This window comes from Eucalyptus grandis, chromosome 9 (genome assembly GCF_016545825.1).
Source record: "Eucalyptus grandis isolate ANBG69807.140 chromosome 9, ASM1654582v1, whole genome shotgun sequence".
Lineage (NCBI taxonomy): Eukaryota > Viridiplantae > Streptophyta > Magnoliopsida > Myrtales > Myrtaceae > Eucalyptus > Eucalyptus grandis.
In genome coordinates this window covers 30,811,562-30,816,914 of record NC_052620.1, presented here as the reverse complement: position 1 = coordinate 30,816,914, position 5,353 = coordinate 30,811,562, and the positions used below count along the sequence as shown (strand labels likewise).

The 5,353-nt window shown below is 36.1% G+C and overlaps 1 pseudogene; it reads left to right on the top strand.

Annotated features, from left to right (window-relative positions):
- The first annotated feature begins 286 nt into the window (after window positions 1–286).
- Window positions 287–4,470, top strand: LOC104432038 (annotated as a pseudogene).
- Window positions 4,471–5,353: the final 883 nt, after the last annotated feature.

Here is a 5,353-nt window from a genome sequence, read left to right as displayed (position 1 = left end):
TGTGATGATTCCAGATGGAAATTAATTGGGGATGAGATATAAGGGTAAATTAATCAAATCCAAATAGAGATTTCAGAGCTGTCGTGAGAGATTTCTTTCCATAACTATAATTATATCCTTGGTGGTTTCGGACGTTTTTTACTTGTAAAAGATTTCCAAATTAGATTTTATTTGATTCACTTCCTGACTCTGTCTTTTGCTGATTAAATAGTAAGGAGGCCTCATCGAGCCCCTATCCACGCAAAATCTCTTGGGATCTGCAAGCGAACTAGCTCTCCCTCAGCAAATGCAGCGACCCTGCGAGGAGGAGGAGACCGACTCCATGCCATGCACCTCCTGCAAGGAGGAGCACGTCACGCTCGATGCCGTCACGTGGAAGGAGTGCTCCGATGAGGCCAGACGGACCAACGAATAGCTCAAGCGAGAGATCGAGGATTTAAAGGCCAAAGTTGCCTTCTTGAGTATACTCCACCCCCACCTCAGTGGTCGCCCTCATGGCCCCGGGTCCACCGACGTGGTCTTGGTCGCCGCGGGGGACAGTCCCAACGGAGGCCCCCTCTAAGCCAGTGCCGGCTCACAGGGCCATTCTGGTGAGCATCTGTTTTTGCTTGGTTCGTGGCTGGTTGTCGCGACCTAAAAGTTCCGGGGCACCACCTAGACTTTAAGTTAATGGATTACTAAGTTAAGTCCATACCAATTTGCGACTTTTAACATGTAGATGAATTTTATCTATGAGTCGTCACTAATCAGTTTTCGGTAGGTCGATTAGACACCTAAGTTACAAACCAGAGATTATAAGTGCGGAGACTCGATTACGTTAGATTAGTCTACTACTCTTTCGGTATCTTTTATTTTAATTTTTTTTTTTGCAGGCAGTATTGATTAATTTTAACTTAAGCTAAATAACATTTAATGGTGGTCATGCGGGTGCATAATCAATGAAATAACATTCAATAAACTAAAGTGATAGAATTGTAAGAAATTATTAACAACAACCTTACAAAAATGCTGCATGCCCTAAACATGATTTTCTAAATGACATGACACTTAATTTTTTTTATTAATTAAACGTAATCTTAATTTAACTTAATATGCATGAATTTATTTTAATGACACAAGAGATGCAATTCATATGATATGACTTAAACTTATCACTATATGTATGTAATCTAATTTATATAATCATAAATATGCATGTGCTATGTGATATGGGATGAATGAGGTATTTCTACATGCATGTTCTTTTATGATTTTTTTTTTTTTTAATGATGATTCATTTTTTAATGCGTATATGCAACCTATGCTAAATAATGATGATATGAAATGAGATTAATTATGAATTAACCTATTAACTAACCAAGGAAATGATCTTTAGTTTTTTTCTTTTTTAATGACATAATGTTTTTTATTGAAAAGAAAGTAAGTTAATGGTGCAATGATCATCTTTTAGCATTTTCCTTTTTATTAAAAAAAAAAAAATAAACTATAACTCATATGGCTTGCATAACATTTTTGTTCCTCTTTTTGTTTTACTAAATGAAAATTGACTTAATCTAAAAATATCTAGGTGTGTTGCTTTAATATGAAATGTGTATGGACCTAAGTACCTAAGTTCTAGATATGACAATATTTTACTAATAAACAAATTCTAATTAAACCTATTATGCAAATTAATTAATATGTACATAATATTTTTGGATTCTTTTTATTGAAATTCAGAATAAAAAAACTAATTAGACTAATTAAAGTGAATGATATTCTAATTTATTTTAGAAATCAATTTAACTTAAACTATATCTCATCTTAAAAGCTATATAAAAAGAAATACATGCCAACATTATTTAAAATTAGCCCTAACAAAAAATCACCCATCTAAAAGTATTATCTAAAAATTATAATCCTATAAATGCAATTCTAATTTACTAACCCTAAAAATACAGTCCTAATTTACTAAACCTAAATGCTGGCACGAGCATCATTTAAATCTAATCTTGTGAAAGAGTCATAATCAATGAAGTATCCAGCAACTCAATTACTAAATATGTCACTTCAAATAAAGATTAAAATTCCACTCAACTGAACCTCATTCCAAGCAAAATAAAAGGAAACAATTACCTGCAAAAAAAAGGAAAACGAGAATCTCTGAGTTAGAAATCCCGTACAAGCAAACAAATATGAGCTTCTAATGCCTGAATAGAAGAAAGCCAATATAAAAAACTTCAAGATCAACCTAAGAGAGTTTAACAACTGAATAGAAAGTATAACAACTGAATAGAAAGTATAAGACTGTTAAGTGGAAATGTCTTACATAGGTGCATAAATCTAATATGAATAATTGCAGTTTCTTTTTAATTGGTTAGCTTTGCTCCAGTACACAACGATTAATATAGGAATTATGTGAATCCTTCATGCAACCCCAGACTCTATCCAAGCGTATCTGAGGAGTATCTTGCGGCAAGCGTGGTCATTTACGAAAGGAAGTTCGTTGCTTTACATGGTTGCTAATTCTAGAGTGGCTGCATTCTAATTCATATCCTCATGCACAAGAAATATGAAGGCTGGCTAAACTGATGCAGCCCGATGAGCAGGAGATAGCTAGAGGATCTCATTCGGCTATTAATAAATATAAGTACTGTTCTTCAAGAATATGATAGCATGAAAGTTCAAGATGGCGATCTAGTTAAAGGGATCATGTAGGTTTCCTGTGGGGCAACGTAGGCATTGAATCACGCAAGCCCTAACTCATTATGAATTAGAATGCAGCCACTCTAGAATTAGCAACCATGTAAAGCAACGAACTTCCTTTTCGTAAATGACCACGCTTGCCGCAAGATACTCCTCAGATACACTTGGATAGAGTCTGGGGTCGCATGAAGGATTCACATAATTCTTATATTAATCATTGTGTACTAGACAAAGCTAAGCAATTAAAAAGAAACTGCAATTATTCATATTAGATTTATGCACCTATATAAGACATTTCCACTAACAGATTGTCTTATACTTTCTATTCAGTTGTTAAACTCTCTTAGGAGGTTGATCTTGAAGTTTTTTATATTGGCTTTCTTCTATTCAGGCATTAGAAGTTCATATTTGTTTGCTTGTACTGGATTTCTAACTCAGAGATTCTCGTTTTCCTTTTTTGGCAGGTAATTGTTTCCTTTTATTTTGCTTGGAATGAGGTTCAGTTTAGTTGAGTGGAATGAGGTTCAGGTTAGTTGAGTGGAATTTTAATCTTTATTTTAAGTGACATATTTAGTAATTGAGTTGCTGGACACTTCATTCATTATGACTCTTTCACAAGATTAGATTTAAATGATGCTTGTGCCAGCGGATATGCATTTTGCCTGCTGCTACGTGCATTTCATTGGAGTTGTCAACTCAAACATCACAACAGCTTGAGTATGGTTTTTCGCTTGGCATAGAGCATTTATGAGCACAACATGGTTTTTCATAATTTTGGTATTTGAAAACAGTAGCAAGGACATGTTCAAAAGCTTTTCTTGCATGCTCATAATATAACATCTTCAATTTAGCAAACTCTGACTTTTATAGATAAGATGCATAAACATCTCCTATCAAACTATTGAGTTTTCACATCGCAAGAATTGTACCTGTGCTCTTCAATTTTCTACTTACTGACAGGTTAGTCGGTCCCCAGTATTTAAAGCAATGCTCGAGAATGAGATGGAAGAAAGCCGAAGCAGCACCATTAAGATAAGTGACATGTCATATGATGCCCTCCATGCATTTGTCAACTTTCTTCATGCCGAAGCATGCCTCGATGAGCTGGCTTGTGAGCTTCTGGTATCAGCCGAAAGTACCAGGTGGAGCAGCTTAAAGCTTACTGCGAGAAGTTTTTGGTATCCAAATTAAACTGGGACAACTCGATCAAATACTATGCCTTTGCGCACCTGCACAATGCCAAGCATCTACTTGAGGCCGCCACGTCCTTAATCTCAGACAACTTGGATAAGCTCAGAAAACATCAAGAATACCCTCCACTCGTTGAAGAGGACCTACGCGTTGGGTTCGCATTACTAGAAGCATGTCTTGTAAGGCGGGAAAACAATGCAGCACTTGATACTTCTGCGAAGTAATAGTTTCCTTTGGAGAAAGGAAATTTGTAACAAGAATTAGGGGCTTTGTTGGTTTTAATAATCCTTTTTCTCTTGAAAAGATATTCTTGATGACTTTGGCTTTGGGGAGAGCATTTTGTGGGTCAGTGCGAGGCTTATTTATATGTACGACAGGGACCAAACTTTGAAACTCTGCTGTCTAAGCTTGGAGTTCATTGGTCTCTTTTCTCTTGGTTCTTTTGTTAGTAAAAGAAGTGTCTAAGGTTGAAAATCCTGCCTCCTACTTTTCGAGAAGGCAAATATGCTGATGAAGAAATCCTTTAATGGACACTTAGAAGTTATGTATGAAGCATGATATAGGCTGAAACTTATAATCTTCTTGTTGATGCAAGTGCTCTTGTATTTTATAGACCAAAGAGAACTAGTAAAAATCTCTTCACATGCCCATTGCCTTTCTCACTTATGCTTGCAACTTCTTATTTTTACTCTTGTTTTCCTTTCATTTAAAATAACTTACCCTTTGGTAATTCCGCACTTCTAGTTTTGACATTTGTTTTCTGTCAATCCTTTGGATCCTGATCTATGTGATGTCATTTATCATTTTTTGATCTGGATGTTATCTAAGTGTTTCTGCATATAAACTTGATATATGTCGTTACAACCTATACCAATGAGTTGAAGTTAGTTCTGTCCTTGTTAATCAATAGAAAAGATAGCTTGAATAACTTTACAAAGGTTCTCAGATTAGGTAAGCATCTACCCGTCACTGATTCACAGCTAAGTGAACAAGTTCCCCATGCCCATGGCTCAGTCTTTAGGAATGCAAGGTGTCCTGTATTGTTTTTTATCATGCTTTAGCTGGGACAGTTATCTTGAGCAAGTGGTGATGTTTGTTGTTCTACGCTTGACACTTCCAAATTCCTCTTTGTACGGTGTCTGGAATGGCAGGGAATTAGTTTGGAGGGCAGAAAGCTTGCCTAATGTTGTCATTACGATTTTTTTTGTCTCCTGGTCTCATATGCTCAGACGTTTGAGGAAATAGTCCATACAACTCATTTGGTAATATGTGTGGTCGAAAGATCTGTGACCTTGCCTGGTTAGTCTGATATGCGGGCAGAACTCAATGCTGTAATTATGTGATACTTAGCTCTCCCATGGTAACATGGTGCTTACTCTTCTCTCATATGCTTATTTGGCTTATATGCTTATTTGGCTTATTGCAGATTGGTAGGGAATCAACGATGCACCCAAAATGCCCTAGCAATTCGTTCTCG